We start from the raw sequence: 19,844 nt of genomic DNA, 5'->3' as shown, positions 1-19,844 counted from the left end.
CCCAATGATTACTCCTTTAAATAAATTTTGGAGATCCCTCTGTGCATCACAACTGGCAAATATTGTACTCAATTAATTTGACAGTACCTGTTTTGGCAACATTGTCCCTTCAAATAAGAGGAAAAAAAACTCCTTCACATTTCAAAGACATGCAAAATGCAGCCTTGTGATAAGAATGTTACAGCACTTACTCTTCTCTTCTAGTTTGTCCCTATGGGTCAAGTGCAGTACTCTGAAGAAATCTGATTCTTTCTACAAGTGCTTAATTTTTTTGGCTTTCTATTGCCCCAGGGAGCCAAGTGCTACTTTGGTTGCCCTTACCAAGCAGCCTAAACAAGGTTTAATTGACCTTTTTTAACCATTACTATGTTATTGGGAAAAAAAGTCTGAATTTTTTTTTTTTGTAGAATGGTAATTTAGGAGAGTAGAGTGATAATAAAGCATTTCAGGAAAGTTTGGTAAATTTTGTTATTTAGAAATAACATTCAACACAACATCATATAGCAACTTCAGGGCTTTATCCCAGCCTTACCTAAAAAATACAAAGCTCAGATATTTGTTCAAATATAGAGGACAAGGATGACTTAAGAGTTCTTGGCTTGGTTCTCAAGCACTATGACCTAATTTTTGTACCTATTATTCTGTTTGTCCCTATTATTCTGTTTGTCCTGATGTCACAGGACAAAGGAGTTACCAACCATAGTGTCAGGCAGGGTTTTAAGTTCCAGAGACAAAGATGATACTTGTTACTTTTATCATCTGAGTAGTGAGTATTAGATTCAATAGAAGAGAGATAGTTAAAAGAAAACTATTGTGTGCACAGTGGCAGGTTCAGACCTAAATATCCTCCTTATAGCCTTTTCCATTGAACATTTGCCAGAGCAGGACCAAGTACATGAAAGGGGGACACATGGTGGTCCCTTTTACACCATCACTGCTGAGAAAAATCACTCCTATGGTAAGGCATAACAATAGATAACCCAGATGTTTACCAAGAGGTTGTTTTCCCCCTGTTTTTGGACAAAATTGGAAAGAAATCAAATGCAACAATTGAAAGACCATGCAAGACCATAGGAAAGACCATCAAAGACCATAAGAAATTTGACTGGTGCACAAGTGACCTTTATTAAACACAAAGTCATTGTGGCAGTTCTAAGCTAAAGTTATTTTTTTAAAGAAAAGACATAGCACATTATTTTATTTAGACTACTGTGTTATCTTCTGGGGTCAGAATCCTCTTCTAGCATTTTTACTCATGATATGCTGATAAATCCGCTTTTAAGACTCATTCCTTCCTTTCATTTTGAGAAAGCTTATCCTCTGCAGATACTTTAATGAAAGAAAAGCTGATTGTTTGAAAACCCAACTTGATACTTATCATGTTGACAGATGGTATTAATTTGTGGTGAAATTATACTGTACTCTTACTCATAATTGACCCTAGAACTGGAGATGTTGGCTACTGAAATGCATTAGGTATACCATAGATGCCAAGATTACGATCACTGAAAAAAAAAGCTTACTTCGGGAAATATTTTAAGTAAAATGCACTGCCTGAAAAATCAGTTTACTAACTAGTCCTGTCAATAGTCAGAATTACTGCATTTTACACATATAACTGTAAGAAAGAACAAAAAACTTTTCACATTGAATAATAATCTCTAACAGTTATTCAGCCAATGTATTTATATGGCAAAAGAATAAAGATAATACACTGTAGACAATCAATGTAAATGGCAAGTTAGCAAATATCTCCAGCTTTCTGTGTTTTATAAGACAAATGTGATAAAAATAACAACTGATGACTTTGAAAATCATTGGTAGGGTTGGATTTCCATGTAATGCCATCTCACAGAAATCTGAATATTAATTAATAGAGGGAGTGAGAATGTACTCTTATACAATTGGGTTCAAAGAATAAATGACACTTTAAAATACTGGAATGGCCTAAGATGTTTTATTAACTTAACCATATTGCATATTATGAAGTTGTTCAAATGCATGCAGTTAATGAAGAGAGCTCAACTCAATTTAGTATTTTTCCCCTCTATTTTGTTGAACACAGTTCTATGTTTAAATTACAGCGCTTTAGATTTAACATTTTTTATCTATACTTCCACTCCCTTCCCAGAAATGAAAATGTGAATAAACAATTTTATTATAGTCAGTAAAGTTTACTGATAGTCTCAGAGATTTCTCCAATATCACAGCGCTAATATGGTAATAATCATTGCCATTCTGTAGGTGTTTGTGTGGCTACTTGGTTTCCCTCTGCAGAATACACAAGATATGAAAGGCCTCAGTGCTAGTGCACACTGTGATTAATCAGTCCTAATTTGACTAAAAATGGCTCAGCTTTGAAACACTTTTCTTATAATTCCTGTGTAAAATATAAGACTTTTTAGACAAAAAATATTTTTCTGTATTATGGTATTTTTACTGTGTCATTGCCTAGCCAAGAATTTCACCTCATTTACTAATGGATTTTACATTGTCATTTTAAATTTTACTGTTACCTTTTTACAGTAAAAAATTACAGATTTTTCTCTTTAATATGTTGTCTATGTGATGAATGTTCAGCCTGTAATGATGGCTTTAGGAAAGGCTCTTAAAAATATGTTTAAACCTCCTTGAGACCTGGGTCTTTCAATGGGAGAAATGAGGAAAAACTGCTGCTAATTCTTGTAATTTGGGGTGCTGTGGTTCCTTCCAGTGCAGAACTAGACTTGTACAGAACAAGACAGTGTATCATGGATGGAGGGGAAAAAAACACCAACACTCCAGGAAAGAAAACAACAGAGAGGAACACCTTTAATTTGACCACTGTTAATGTACATCTCACAAGAAGGTAGAGGTAGACAGAAAGACAAAAAAAACGGAAGTAAATATGTGAAGACAACAGCCCTTCTCATTTATGTTTCAATCAGCAGGCTTAGCAATGATAATGAAAAGCAGAAAGGTGAGAATGTAAAATTCAGATTAAGTGAGAAATACTGCAGGAATAAAGAAAACACAGGTAAGAAAGAAAAGGGGTGTTGGCTGTAGTTAAAGGTCTTTCAGAGCTTTTCATTACAACAGTTGTACAACTGTGAAAGAATATAAGCAGGAAGACATTTGGAAGACCCTAGAAAGGCTTGAGAAAGTGTGGCAAAAATGAAACAAATTGAAAATACAGAAGAAACACACGGGAGGTAGGGAAGTGAAGGACAGATACCACTTGACTGAATGATAGCAGCAATAAATCCACATGAGTGAGAAACAGGATAGGAAAGAAATAAAATTAATGCTTTTATCTCATCTATTTCTTTAGCAACTGAGCAATAAAGAAAAAAATAAATGAACTAATATGAGAACTCTTATTTTGTTAAGTACAGCTTTCTTTTATTCCTGTTTACTTGAAAACCCATTAATTTAAAATATGTATGAAGGAAAAGGAAAAGCTGTTAGTCTTAAGCCATGTACAGCAAGGTTCAATTTGAAGAGCTTTTTTTATGGCCAAGTTCCAAAGAGCAGTCAAATGGGATTTACAGTGCCAGTCTTGACAGGATCTTAAGCATAACAGCATTAGAAAGCTGCCACCATAACTTCTCAGGTAGAGAGGCTGCAGTAAGTTGTAGGCTACAATTAAAGCTCATTCGTTTCTCCTTCCTTCTCAGCATTGAAAAGGTTAAGGACATAGGGATCTCAAAGCCACTAAATTATCATTCTGGTTCAGACTACCCATAAATACCATGGGAAAGCTCAAGCAGTTTTCTTTCTTTGCCTTTGATGGGGACTTTTTTTCCATTATAAAGCAGTGAAAGGACAGAAAAAAGGGAAACATGATGAAATCCAATACAGTTGAGTTTTATTTAGCCAAAAGAGCTCCATTAGATCTTGCTCTTCTAGAGATCATTTTCCTTTAGTCTTTTCTTTAAAAAGCCCAGCCTCCACAAATGTCTGGACTTTAATTTTGCTCTTGTTGTTCTTGTCACAAATTGTAGAAAAATCAGAAATACCTGTGTATATTCTTTCTTTTTAGAAATCTGAACTGACAAAATGTGAGTAAGATCCTGGGCAATAATTTGCCCTGAATATCACCAGATTCTGTCTGAGAAATAGCATTTCAGGCAGCTGATAGTCATACACTCACCAGAATCTGAATTCCCATCAGCTGACTTAGTAAGAATTTAATAATGCATAATGCATTATGCAACCTAAAAAACCATTAGCTGGGTAGTTCAAGAAGATAGAGTTGTCCTATTTTGTTGGATTCTGACAATGAATCATCACTTCCTTCATATTATGTGTTGCTGGGTGCCTATCTGTTGATAGAAATCTGAATCTGGAAAGAAAGTGCTTCAGGCCATTCTAACATAAGTCTTACAACATTAAAAATATGTCAGCTGTAAATTTTTGATTATGATTTTGGTCTGGCAAGAGACACTATGACAGTCTGAATACAGATTTAAAAATTTTATAAGCTTAATATTGTCAGCTAAACCAATATTATATTTTTCCAAGGCCGGTACTGAATTTTTACTTCAGTGCAGTCTCAGGATAAAGCATTCCTAGCAAAAGCTACTCAATGTCACGTCTGTGCTGAGATAAATCATTTGCACTGGAGCCCAGAGCAACCAGCATTGTTGCTGGCCTCAGGATACGATGTAGAAAACACATTTTGACATAGTTTTCCTGACATGGTTTGCCTGTATCTCATTAAATAAATATAAACAAGAATCATTTTCAGTCTGCTCAAAGGTAGGAACTAAAAAAAAAAAAAAATAAAAAAGAAACTACAGCTGGTAATAGACTGAAAACATCCTAGTGAAAAGCAAGATACCAGTGGCACTGTAAATTCTCCAGGGGAATAAATGAGGAGGGGGTAAAATCAGAGTTTATGGACTCCCTCACACTGGCCATCTACTCTGAGGAAGGCTTCTTCAGTCCATCCTACTGTCCAGCCTCTTATAACTACTCTGATGTTATATTTCAATTGCTTTACTTTTCTAGGGGTCTTTTGACAGGAGAGTTTTCTAGAAGCTGCTGTTATAGAATGCTTAGTCTTCAGGTTTCCAATGTTCTGTTTTGTTAGAGGAAGGCTTGAGCAATGCTGATTTATGGTACAGGGGGTTAGCAGCCACTGTTGAAGGAAATTCAGAAAAATGGGTTCTGTAAAACAAGTAATAAAAGAAGGTTAGGAACTGAGATAATTTAGAATTATATTTGGTCTGAAAAAAATAAAATAATGATCTATGAAATGTGAAATTACAAAGTAATGTCAAAGTACTTCAGAAAATACAAAGTTATGATAAAAAATGACATATTAATTCTTCAAGACATCCCTTCTCTTACAAGACAGCTTCACCTATGCTTGTTAGAAAAAGGACATTGTTTTAATGAAGAGATAATATCCTTAACAAAATTGTGTCCATCATTTTTCCTGAAAGATACGAATTTGTATTGGCACCAGGAACTGTATAGAGGTCAAAGAAAGACTGGGGTGCCTTTTTAGAGGACCTTCCAGGTACTGCATCCATAGCAATTATGATGATAACTAAGTATTTATTGTGTTATTTGTATACAGTACTTAATAATGTCATATGTGTGCATATTATCTCTGTATAATTTATTTTGAATAGTTTGATACACTGCTCATCCATTTTTTTTTATTCTGAGGTCTGCAGAAAACTGCAGGGAAATGAAGAAAGGAAAAAACCCAACATTTCACATAGACCTATAAATAAAACAAAACTAAATTTTCTCTGAGCTGCCAAATGTAAATGCTTTTACAGACAAATTTGTAATTCCATACAATAGTTTCAGTGATTTACATGTTTTTCCATAATTGTAGCACTATACATGTGACTGCTTTAATGAAGCCTCTCATCTTCAGGCAGAGCAGCTGAACGCTACTGCCATGTCCATTATACTGCCCTGACTTGTAAATGTTGTACACCTCGTTATTCAAGCTGCAGGTAGCAAACTAGCTGTGAATTATCAGCTTTGCCAACAGGTAGAGCACAACAAGGATTTAATTGCCTTCGCCTTTGGCATCCTTCACCCTCGAGGGATGGCAACTGTTATTCCAATTGTAAGACAGAGCAGCTACTTCGTGGTCTTTCACCTGGAAAAGGATGAAGAATGTAAGTGTTAATTAATCAAAATTTGTGTCTGTCAACTGCTTTTTCTCCAACCCTTAAGATTAAAATGTTCTTCTGGAAGAGTCTGCAAACCTCAGGGTCTGTGGTCACCTTGTGGTTTTTGAAAATTGTGTCCAGGCCACTGGTAATTAAAAGGTGACCAGGCAAGGAAAGCATTAGAGGTGAGGAAAAAATTATTAGCTTCTGCTCCACGTTTTAGCAGTTTCCTGGAAATCAGTCTTACAACACAGTACCCCTCTGTGTCCTGGATGGGCTGTTAGGTGTCCTGAGCTCATCCTTGGTTGAGCAGTGATTTCTAGCAGTACCACAGAAAACATTGCAGCAGCCGGCAGGGCAGTCCCCTCTCCAGGGAGCTCCAGCCAGGCTTTCCTTATGTTATGATTGCCTCTTGCAATTAAAAGATCACTATTGTGTGAATGTTAAGAGAAGCTTTAGTGATGTACAGTTATGTTATTGTAGTTTAGATGTCCTCTGTTCTCCCCACAGTTCCCTTTCCCCCCTGTGTTGCTGCCATCAGACAGCCTGGGCTGTCTAGGACAGGTACAAAGAAGGCTGCACATGTGTCCCTGGCATGGGGCAGTGGGGAATGGAAAAGCTCAGGGGGTTGCTCAGGGGGTGCAGCACGGCAACACCTGACCCCCAATCAAGTCACAAGAAAGCAATCTCCACTGATAAATGGCAAAGAAGAGCTGAGTGACAGACTCTGGGAGGGCTGGGCTGGCTGATGCAACCCCCAGGGGTATAAAAGACTGAGCATCCATCTTGAAGACGAACTGGCCACGTGGTATGCACGTGGTAAGCTTTTTCCTTATGTAGTCCTTTGTTGTATTTTTGTTAAGGTTTAATAAACCTTTTTAAATTTTCAAAGTGAGCAGTAGTTTCTCACACCTCTCACAAAGGGTTTCAATCCTGCACTACGGCATTGCCACTGCCAGACACGTTGTACTGAGAATGCACAGCCTCAGCAGCGAGGCTTGCCACTCCCGTGCTGTATGAACTTTTCTTGACCTGCCTGCAGTTTCATTTCTCTTGCTTCTGCTGTGACAGCAGTTTCTCAAATTCACTAAGTGTCCATAGCTAATTTGTCCTGCTTTTGTTTGTCTTATGTGATACAAGTGCAGTTTTTATGGCAACAAGTGCTTTGTGCAGAGTAAAAAACCTACAATACAGGCAGTGCAAGGAAACACAGCCCTGTTATGACAGCAAAGAAGCAGAAAGGTGTAAAATTGTTAGAAAATGCATAAAAATAATCCAAAGTGGATTGTAGACCAAGGAAGAAGCAGCAAACCACATCAGCATCATCCTCCTGTCAGTAAAGGACTCCAGATACTGAGGACTCCCACAGCACAGCTCCCCCCGTCAAGCACCAGCACAAAAGACCTGACCCCAGGATCCAGAGGAGCAGAGGGAGAGTGGGCATTGCTCCAGAAGATGGGGCATGTACGTGGAAAAACTTTAACTGCACTATTTTTCTTTCTGTAACAGTTACATCTGGATTAGTAATAATTAAACTTAAGATTTCCATTGTACTAACAATAAATTCTTGGTTTCATGTACATACATGGCTTTATGTACATACAATATGTACATACAATTGTACATACATGCAATGTACATATCAGTCAGTTATGTGTAATTATGCACATACAAGATACAATGCTGCATCTTCACCCATAAAAGAATTATAAAAGGAGAAAATCTTGGCTTCATGGAAAAATATGTAGAAACTATTTCCTCTTATCTTTTTAGATTCAGAATTTCAATGTATGCTCCTGTATATGGAGAATGTTGCATGAATTTTATTAGCTTTGAAAAGATTTAAATTTCACTGCTTTTACCAACCTAGTCACTGTCAAGCTCAAAAAATAAGAGTTTGTTAAACTTTTAGAAACTCTGGTCTCTAGAAACATTTTGACAATGATGTCAGTCTTTTTTTCCATTGAAAACATATTAATTTCATCAAAACTTTTGAACTGGGATATGTCTCTTGACAAGGATGGAATCTCAGATCAAAAAGAACAAGAGGAAAACAAGAGAAGGAAGAAACTCAGAAACTACTGGCTAATTTGTTCCTTTCTCATGAATTTGAATCTCTCTTGGGAGTTATTTTTCAAAAGCAGAGATTGAGTCTATAGCAATCAAAACCCCTCAGTTAGGACATGGAATATTCATGTTCAGATTCTGTCCCCAAAGCTGTACCACTGTGGGACTGGAAAAATGTTTGACGTGGCTAGATTTCACAGGAAAAGTAAACTTGCAGCTTGAGAAGAAAGCTAAAAATTAGTCCCATAATACACTACTTAGAGCAGAAAAGCACTACTTGTAGCATCTTTTATTTTGAGTTGTCACTACAGTGTCATATAGAGTAATCTTTATGAAAAGTTCAGCTCATTTTCTTCTTTGAAAAATAGTCTCCTACATAATTATAAAAAGATTCCTGCTATAGCAATTAGATCAGTTTTAAAAACAAAGTGAAGGGAGAAGTAAGTTTTCCTTTTAAAGCAGACTTATTCCCATCCCAGAAATCTTAAAGATAACTCCACTATTTGGAATATATCTAGAAGGCTGAGAAATAATCTCTCTAAAAAAATCATCGATGTGTAAAGTTAATTTCTGAAATGTTAGAGAATGTCTACATCAAAACCACCCATATACATTTGTTCTTCAAACTTGCACATTTTCCTGAAAACAAGCTCTGGTGTGCATAAAGAGAAGTTTAGAAATAAAGAAATACAGGTGAAATTTAAAATAAATACTGATAATATCCAGTATCTGCAGACATCATGGTGCATGAAAACATTTAGATCCACCTCACATGGCTACACCCCAACCACTGGTGGCATCAGGTTGTCTTGAGAGGTCTTTTACCAAGAACTCTTCTACCAGAATAAGGGTGGGTGATGCTCAATATATTTTCTCTTGTAATTGAGAAGTAAAATTAAAATTCCTTTTACCACACAAACATTCTACTGCTTGCTCTACTCTGTTACACAAGGTAGCTTTTTAGGAAAAATGCTTCAAAGTATAAAGTGCCATTGAGTAACTATGGTAAAACAACTCTATAAAACCCATACAAAGTCAACCCCAAAGAAATCCTAAGCCACAATACTCTGGCCAGCCTAAATCAAGATCTGGCAGAAATTCATTGCTACTGCTCTATGCTGGTAGCCCATACCAAATACAACATTTACATGTGTGTTTGCATGTCACCATCTGTATTAATTTGCCCCTTCTCTACTTAATGAAGCTTTGGGAATGAAAGCCTTGACAGAGAGCTCAGAACAGAACAGATATACTAGAAGCAAAAATAATACCAACCTTCAGAATTAATGTAAATTTGAAAATGCCTCTGGGGAGGATTGGGTACTAATTTTACCTGTGTGTCTGTTCCTGGCTCCCTCAGAGTGACTCACGAGGTGTGTGAGGTGTGAGCCTTGGTGGGGAAACCTCTGCTGCCAAAAAGACACCAAGGACTGGGATGTAACCAGGGGCTGTAGCTCCAGGGCTACAAATAACTAACTTGTTAGAAAGGACAGAAGCTGCCTAGGCCACACACCTCAGGCACTTCTGTTCTTCCCTGGGGTATATGGCAGGATTTTCTATTTTGCCTAATTACAAATACTGCAGGCTATACAGTTCCAGAAGATGTATCCAAACAAAACCAGCATCAATCAAAATTTTACCATAATTCTTAAACCCAGAAAGGGCTGAGCTGCATATACAGAGTGACACATTCTCTTCCCTTTCTGTGTGTTTGAAAATCCAGACTATTGAATAAAACATTGGATACTTAGTAAGTATAAAGAATAGCAGTACAATTCTACTTACTGTTCCCTTTTACACATTCCTCCAGGAAAAAAAAAAATCCCAACTAATTAGAGTTTATGAGAGCTATGGAGCACTGCTCTGGGTGTTCTATTTCAAAGGTCACTTATAGTACAGAATTTTATTGCAGCTTAGGAGAATGAAAAATGTAAAAAGAAAGTTCCTTTTGTCACTATAGGGGTATGATATAAGTTTGATATAAGAATGTATTTGAGTGGCATGTAAAACACATACAGAAAAGCATCTCACAGCATTGTACTGGAAAACAATTCCTTCAAATTACTTTATTTTCATTTCCAGAAATTTGCTGTTTAAGAGTTTTGCAGATAAAGCTTTCTTCTATGTTGTAAGTAATTACAATTCTAAAGAAGAAACAACAGGATTGGTAAAAAAATTACTGTTATTTACTTTAGAGCCAAAAGCAATTGCTTCATTATTTCAATTTGTCACTTTATTTATGTATTTATGTATGTATGTATGTATTTGTTTATTTATCTATTTAATGTGAGTGTTTTTATTGAAGTCTATTTTTATTGGCTCTATAACAGAAATTACTGTGATGGCATATCTTTCTATGGTTAATGCTTTTAACATTTCTTTTTACTGTCAAAGTAATGTAAATGCACAGCCTATTGACACATGAACATTTTGTTCAGCACTCTGGGTAATAAATTTGGTATTACTGATATCTACTGTCTTCCCATTTTTACTGGTGTGACCAGTGTTTGCTATTATACAGAATTTAGATTAGATTTGTTTCTTCCAAAAATCGACAAGATTGATATATTCCTGACTGACAACTCAAAAAGGACAGAAAAATATTCTTCCCTTTTTCTGATTTCTGAGTTCAGAGAAAAAATATTTGGGTAATTCTGAGGATTGTTGAATGGTGCAGTAAGTGATATTTTTATCACATAAGAGCTTTCCACATCTATGTTTTCTCTACAGAAGTATTTACAGCTATGATTTCCAGATATGCTGGATCTTTTCAATTTGGTTGAAATCAAGAGGAGATGGAGATTTTGGGAAACCAGGCTCAAGTGAAATATGCACTATTCAGAAGAATATGAAGACTGGCTAAGAAAATTGGGGTTGTTGAACCTGGGGAAGGGAAGGCTCCAGGGACACCTTATATCAGCACCTAACAGGACCCAGGAAAGGGGGTCTTTCCATAATGATATGTAGTGGCAGGATAAGGGGGAATGGCTTAAAAATGAAAGAAAGCAGGTTTAAATCAGATATTAGGAAGAAATCCTTTACTCTGTGGGTCCTGAGGCCCTGAGACAAGTTGTCCAGAGAAGCTGGAGATGCTCCATCCCTGAAAGTGTTCAAGGCCAGGATGGATGGAGCTCTGAGCAGCCTGGTCTGGTGGAAGGTGTCCCTGCCCATGGCTCTAAATTGGTAAGGAATATAAATAACTCTTTATTCTCACAAGTTCTGGCAACATACTCCCATCTCAAATCCCTCTTCAGGAATATATTCCCATACCCTAGATGGCACTGCTGTTGATAGGAGTAACATTGTAGGTTCTCATATCCAGCCTTTCCTCTAAACTTCTATACAAGCTTACAGAAAAGTTAATTTCTGTAACTTTTCACTTTTTCACTCTATGTCTTCTTATTGAATAATCTCTACTTTACTTTTAGGTTTGGATTTGTTTTCTAAACTGGAATCCTTGCAAATAATTAAAAGATACCTACCACTCCCAGAGAAAGACTTTTCAACAGGATCAGTTGTTATGAACAAATACGGAGAAAAACCATGGAAAACTGATCTATTTTTCTTCTATTGAAATGTACAGATCAATTAAAGAATTTTTATTTTCCCCACTGGCAATTCACCTTGAAAAGTAAATAGGTCACTTTTAAAATTTTATGTAGCACAGATCTCTCTTGTAGGGAGAATACATATTCCATAATGTTTGTTTTTATTAAGTTAAACAATAAAAAATATATATTTTTAACTTATGTGTCACAAGACAGACACTTAAAATTATAAATTTTTGCAGAGGTTTTTTGCCTTCCCTTTTGCTACAACAGGATGTCATGTACGGGAATCTACTTCTGCAATGTTTAAAATGTTCAAACACAGCTGCTACATAAATCTTACTGGAACAACAAAATAAGTGAGTGCTAGAATAAAAGGATCATAGTTCCTCTTGAGTTATATCTTTCTTTAAAATTGATTTTAAGAACAGCCCAAGTTACAATCAGAGATTATCCTAAATAAAGAGCATTTCTAAGACAACTTGGAATGGGTTAATTCCCTAGTAACCAACTTAGGATTCTGCCATGTCATGAAAGGGAAGAAAATGAATTTATGAAGCTTTTCCTTGTATTTAAATGAAATTTGTTGATGATCAATTTTTGTGATACTTTTTTTTTTGAGTTCACAGGCAGCAAGGGAAGCAACAGACAAGCACAGCTACTGTGTTACATGACTCAACTAAATCTAATTAAGTCCTTTCAAAGGCTAACTAGAAGAAAATATTTCATGGCCACATTTTGACTTTGACAGATAAATATCAGTGTCTCCCAGTTCAAACCCTTTTATTGCAGACTTAAAAAAAAATATATATATAAAAAAGTAGCTGCTCCTCCACCACCCTACCAACTTCATTTCCATACCTTTGGAAATGTGAAAATGTTTATCACACTTATCTTGGCATGGTGAAAACTAATTTTTGGGCTTATGTTTCTAATTTTTCTTTTTTGAGTTTGTGTCTTCAATAAGTCTTGTTCACAGCTTGTTTTTCAGGAAACTGAATCTTCTCAAGGATTTTTACATACTGGGATTAAGGCTGGAAGGGCCCTCAGGAGGTCCTTGGTCCAACCAGGGAATAACAAAGCCCTTGTTTTCTAAGATATATCTTGTTTTCATTCATAAGCAGGGAAAAAAAAAATCACTCCTAATCAAATGACAATAGGCTAAACAAGTTGATAAATATAACTTATGTACTCTCTAATTTTTAAGAGCAAGTGAAGGAAGTTTTTTAGCTTTGATACTCATAACAGTCTTAAGCATTGCCAATTTAGCTTCCAGTCACCTCATTTCTCATAGATAATTTGAACAGTCAGCAGGAAATAACCTTTAAAAAGCCAAGTCCAAACAAAAGATAAAAAGATACAAAAAAACCCATTGCTAATGGATAATTAAATTGGCAAATCAGAGTACCAAGAGGAGGAAGTAATTGTTAACCCTTCTGTTCTCCCAGACATATGTAAAAGTACAATTCAAATCCCAGGCTGGTTTCTGCCCTTCAACACACACTGATATTTTTCCTTTCAGTTTGGATGCCTGCCTTGCACTTTTCTCTTTTAAACATGTGACTATACTGGAGGAATTGGTTGTGTCATCCATTTCCATTGTAATAAATTGACTGACTACACAGAACTCAGAATTAGGTACGGAGAAATTTGTTTTCCTTTTCCAAAAATTTGTCAGGGATTTTCCCCCCAGGCATATTACAGGGAAGAAACAACTTGCAGAGGGCAAAATACTTTGAAGAATACCAAGCATTTTTCATCAGCAACTTGATGTGGGATCCATGCTACTTATTGTGCGTGAGACAAAGGTAAGGCATGAGCCACATGTTTACCTTGGTACTTTGTTTAAGAGAGACAAAACCCAGGATCAGAGCTAAGGTCGTGTTACAGTGCAGCCTGCTCAACCCACCAGTGGCAGAGAGGTGGAGGGTGCATAGAGTAAAATGCTAACAAATAGTTGAAAGGACATAAAAACATTGTATTTTCAGTAATAACGTATTGTAAAATCATTCCCACATAGATCATAATTGATAATCTCTGCAGACTAAGATAACAAGGGAAGTGAGAGAAGGATAGAGTCAGTGGCAATTTGTACAAGAAAATGCCAACAAGTATGCTTGAGATTTTTACAGTCTTTTTGAAGAAAATTACAACAAGGTATGCCAGCATACATCTTTGCATTAATTTCTTGTATATGGAGGTAATTGCAATAATTCAAAATTCAAGACTGTTGACATGTCCCAAAAACTCATCTATTTCATAAATAAAAGGAGAAAGGCCATACTACAGGTGGCAAAATATTAGTTAAACTAATCTTAATCATGTTTAACACATTAACACTGATTTCTCATTTAAAAAACCAAAACCACAAAACCCTTCTATGTTCTACTGTGCTTATTTTTTTTTTTTTAATATGGACTTTTTACCCATTTCAGGGTTATTCAAAAGTATCTATAAAATTTTCATACATAGAGATAAGAAAAAAGAGGAGAGAAGAAAAGAAAAGCTGTCTATGGGGAAAAAGGTAAAAAGCACCAGGAAAAAAGTAATAATTAGCAGACATAATAATCTGAATATGAATTTCAGATATATTTGTACTTCTCTGAATAGCTTCTGAGGCAATAATTTTTTTTTTCAAAATGAGTTTCTTTACTACTTGTGATATTAATCAATTTCTTTCATTTTCCATGATATCAGAATTATTAACTTAGGCACTATTAAACCATATGGTAGTTTCTCTAGGAAATGTAGCTGGGTGTTATCTGGGAGTCAAGTTTGTTTTATTATTGCCATTCAGAGAGTTTTATACAGTGAGAATTAACCTTAGAATGGGACAAGTGTTGGCAACTCTTGAAGCATTTATCCCTCTCCAATATAAGTGACAAAATTTTGGCCCTATATATAATCGCCACAAGGTCCCCTGGGATGCAGAAATAGGCAATTAACATGGAAATAGAGCCTCTCTTTCAGGTGCCTGTACTGATGTTAGTCCCTCCTGTGCTGCTGGAGTTAGGGACAGCTGGAGCAGAGGCACTGCCTTTGAACTTCCCCCAGGAGCACTTGCAATCTGGCCTCCAAAACACAGTTTCCATTTTCTCCATGGCATTTTTAATTGTAATCCCACTTCTCTGACAGAAAGTATTTTTTCACTAAACTGCCCTCTCTAACTCAGCACCTCACCTCCAGCCTTCACTTTTAGAACAGGAAATCTTGATTGGATTAAAGCAACGTGTTATTTCCAGGTGAATGCTATCATCATTTTTATGCCTTGCATGCTTATATAAATTGAATCATGGAATTTATGTATACACAGAGATATAAACTGAAGCTTGGGGGAAAAAAAAAAGAAAAGAGTTCTCTAGGGTAACCCAACAGCAAACACCATCTGCTGCTCTTCTGAGCTGAGAATGATGAGACATATTCTTGAAATTTCATGATTGTACAGTGTCCATGGATAATTATATAAAGAAAATTTGTATGACATATGATACATTAAAAGAGTACTTGAAGCATATCACTAGTACCAAAGGGAAAAAAAATCTGAAGTATGTCAATTTTTCAGAACAATATATTAACCTTAGCAGAAATAACCCTTCAATTTAAAACATGCTGCTCTAGTATCTTTCTATTGGTCACCCTTTTAAAAACCATTATTTTTAAAAAGACACTCCTTCCCCCACTGCCCCCTCCTATTTTTCCAAACACATTTTTATATCCAGGTCCCCTGTCAGTGTATTTGAGATCAATTTCCATGCAGTTACACTTGTGGCATGATCGTGAATGCATGGTTATGCTTTTTTGCATGCCTGCAACTTCTGAAATCACTAATTTTCTGACATTTGTCTGTGAACATTTAAGTCATATACCTATCATGTTTGCTTAGAATTTTTTATTTGCTTAAATGATCTACTAAGGAGATTTTATCAAATCTGACCTTTGTCAAATTACAAGCACTTTTAGAATGACTTTTTTTTTTTCTTTAAATAGTGAGGGTAGGCTAGGAAGGCAAAAAGTATCAACTTCAAGAGAAGTTATTTTTACCTTTAAAAATAAAACATCAAGTGTTTTTATTCAGAGATTTACTCAGTTGCGTTACCATAACTTTGGTGCTTTATAGTCATCGGATCCACCTGACTATACCAGATAAGAAGACTCTTAGAATGGTTGAGGTTGGAAGGCACTTCTGAAAGTCACCTGCTCTATTCCCCCTGCTCAAGCAGGGTCATTTAAATCCCATTACCTGAGGCAGTGTCCAGATAGCCTTAGAATATTACCAGGGATGGAGACTCTACAACCCCCCTGGGCAACCTGCTTGGTCCTCCACACTGGGAAAAATATTTCCATGTGTTCAGAGGGAGCCTTCTACATTTCAGTTTGGGCCCATTGCCCCTTGTCCTGTCACTGGGTGCCACTGAAATGAGCCTGACTCCATCCTCCTGGAGATTTTTCCTCCTTTCAGAATTTACACACATTATTGAGAGCCACCCTGAGCCTTCACTTCTCCAGGCTGAGCAGTCCCATCTCAGCCAGTCATTCCTTATGTGAGAGGTGCTATAGCTCCTCCATCACCCTTGTGGCTTTCCAAAATAGCCATAAGGACCATCAAAGACCCAAAGGAGCTTCAGCAGCCCCATCATGATCTCCTCTCTGAGTCCCTGGCCAGCAGCAAACCTTCCTGAACAGGAGGTTGCATCAGAAGACAAGAGAGCTTCATCCCTGTCTGGAAGGAGTCTCCCACTGCCATCCCTCTCTCCTTCCCCATGGAGCAGCTGTGGGGCTCAGGCCTGAGCAATTCAGGCACTTTCTACCCCAGAATCAAGCATGTACCAGGTGTGTTTCATGTGAACTGATATTCTAAGCAAAGAGCAGGGATAAATCGCTGTCAGTTTATGGAGAAGGATGCATCCATGTGTCAAACCCTCAGGAAAGGCAATTAAAACATATGTGAACAATGCATCCTAATGAATGCCAGTGCCTATTGGGCCCTTGGAGAGATGCCAAGAAGAAATAGGTTGCAATTTGGAGGACTGAGCTGTGTCCAGCTTCTGAACTTCAGGTTAAGCTACACAGCATAAGCAAGAAAATCTTTCTTGCATGTGTGGTTGCATCTAGTGTTTGCTGGATTGAGGTTCAATACCTTTGCAAACTGTGTTCTGTATCAATTTAGAAACTGTGTCAACATTGCAGCTAACTTTGCTGTTTAAAATATTTTCTGTTAAATTTATAAATCTTTGACCCCTGATTGCAGCTTGTTTCTAAACAGCAGTAGCTTCTAGAAACATTCCAACACCAAATAGACCGTAATAACAGAGATAGTATGTACAATCAAAGAGGCAAAGTAGCACAATTACCCAGAAAGATCAGTGTTGCTCTTTGTATAAAGTCACAGTGCATCTAATGTTGTCTGTTCTGCAAATTGTTTGGAGCACAGATACCTCATCTCTCAGCTGAAATAGAAATATTGCTGCCACTTTGCCATTCAACCAGTGGCAAAGCATACATAAAAATAAATTTCGTTGCCAGAAGTGAATGATGTAAGTGTTAAATAGTCACCACATACTCAATATGTTACTTAAAGAAAATAAATAAGAAAAAGAAAAAAAGAAACCAATAAAATCCTGGAGGATTTTTTTTTTTTGCATATTGTAGAACATAAAGTTCATCTCTGCACACATTATGCCTTTTCTCATGAAAGCCAAAGGGAATTTTCAGCACATGAGACCTTGCATACCTTCAGTACAGGGAGATCAGTGACATTTCTGAGTTCTGTGGAACAGCATCCATAAAAGATTGGCTACATTAACATCACTTCCACCAAGAGCATGAGGAGCCAGGACAGTTTTGGTCAAAGCAGTGGCATTCCTGCTCCACACCTTGGCACAACAGCCCTGGACAAATGCATCTCTTGGCCTGTGGAAGCTGCTGCAATCAAAGCTGTGACAGCAACTCCTCTTTAAGCCCCACATTCATTCCCTGTATGCTTTGGAAAGGAGCTGGCACTTGGGAGAAGCCTGCTTTCACTCATGGAAGGCAAGGGGTAGTTCTCATGTAGGTTTTCATGAATCAAAACTGACAAAAACTGCATAGATCAGGCAGGGAGTGACTTTGAACATCTTGTGATGCTGTGCAGATTTATTGCCTGCTTAATATAAATCCTGTCTGTCTTGAACTACAATTCACAAAAAATCTCAACATGCAACGGCATATGTAGATATTTTATCTGCATCTGAGTTAGGATGCCAAAATTAAACCTATTATTGCAAAAAGCAGAAATCAACAAGAGCTTGCCTTCAATTTTCATCTGAAGGTTAAAGGTAGCACTTCATACTAGAATTTGTTTTTTCATCAACTTCCGTGGTTTTACTGGCATGCCAGAAATTTTTTTAAAGTTAATAACACCTAACTCTGAACTGTAGCTCCACAAATGAAGTCATGGTTGTCTGCTACAAACACAACAAAATAAATTAAAAAGCCAGCCCTTACTTCTGACTAGTAATGAAAAAAAGAAAATTTTTTTATCACGAAGAACTATAAAATGCTTGAGATATGAGGTTTAATTAGAGTTTTGACTTAACAATCTAACAGTAAATGCTGCCATTAGTCAAATGGAATGATATAGTGAATATACTCTGTCATAAAATAATACATTAATATTAGTCTTAATAATATAAAATAATATTACAATAATATAAATATAAATATAAAATAATATAAAAATTCTGTTATTTAATAAAAAAATTGTTACATTTCTACATGCTATCATACTTTGTAAACCACTTTCCTAAGTAATAGAAAGCTGAAAGGTACATGAAGTTAAGGTACCTTTGTGGCTTCCATTAATATAATGACACCTTTCAGAGGGACTCAGGTCAATGAAGTGTTCCTCTACCTTCTCTCCTTCCCTGTCAGCAGCTCCTGGTCCACCAGGACTGTCACACTTTACTCAGTTCTGCTTCCAGTTTCAATTCCTTATTATTCCTTATGGCTTTCAGCAACAACTAGGCAGCACAAACCATGGACTGGGCAACACTGAAAGAGTGCACAGGGAGTTTTTGTGAATTCTTTGAGAGCTCTTTCTGGCTCAGTGACCAGCTGCACTCCCAGATGGAGCAACTGCAATGGCTTTGACCTCACTCCAGAGCAATATGAAGCCAAGCATGTATTCAACTACTTCTCCATGGAGTGGATTTAAGCTCTCAAAAGAAGGAAAGAAGCCATGGGAATTGATCCCAGGCATTACATGATCTAACTTGTAGAATTTTATGGAATGAGACAAGAGCATAGTCCTTTGGCTCCACATCCATGCAGTAGAAATCACAGCTCTATTTATGACACTCACCTTTGGCAATTAAATACACCTTATATACACTTTAGGGTGAAAGGTAGGGGTTTTGCTATTAATGTTACTTATTTTCGTAAGTATCAATGGAGAGAAGTGGATTTTCTCAGATCCAAGGCACTAAGCTGACCCTTTGAAGCTAGATGGGCATGGGAATATTGCCTAAAAGTGCTCTAGGAATTCCTGCCAGGGGAGACTGCTAGGGAGGCAACACTGCATTTGATAATGCTAACGATTTTAGAGAAAGGGACAAGGGGTGAATTGCATGGACTTGTGCACATTGTGAGTTATAAACATGAAAAAAGGGGGGAGAAAATATGAAAGCAGAAAGAATAGCAGACAATAGGGTAGTTAAACATTTGTGTATAAGAAGGCAAAAAAACCCCAAATAAATATATATGAGATATACATTTGATTGCAACTGCAATGCCATACCCCAAAGATTTGCATTCATAATCTTTTTTAAGATAATAGAAACAATTGTTGAAGATTAATGACAAAAGAGAAAATAAATGAAGACAGGAATAGCAAAAGACTCTGTGCTTTTAAATATTCAGAGATGGTTTCAGAGTAGAATATTATTATTAATAAAAAAATACATGTCCTATTCTATATTTAATTTATCAATATTTCCCTTAAACTGTCAAGGAAAGCTTTGGAAGGTCAGAGATGTTTAAAATCTCCTTTAGACAGAGATTTAATTTGTCATCAACTTTTGAGGGTTTTCTTCCAAATGATATTACCCTGTGATCATATAGCACAGTGGCTACT

Source organism: Molothrus aeneus, chromosome 2, assembly GCF_037042795.1.
Source record: "Molothrus aeneus isolate 106 chromosome 2, BPBGC_Maene_1.0, whole genome shotgun sequence".
NCBI lineage: Eukaryota > Metazoa > Chordata > Aves > Passeriformes > Icteridae > Molothrus > Molothrus aeneus.
Note: the sequence above shows the minus strand (reverse complement) of the source record.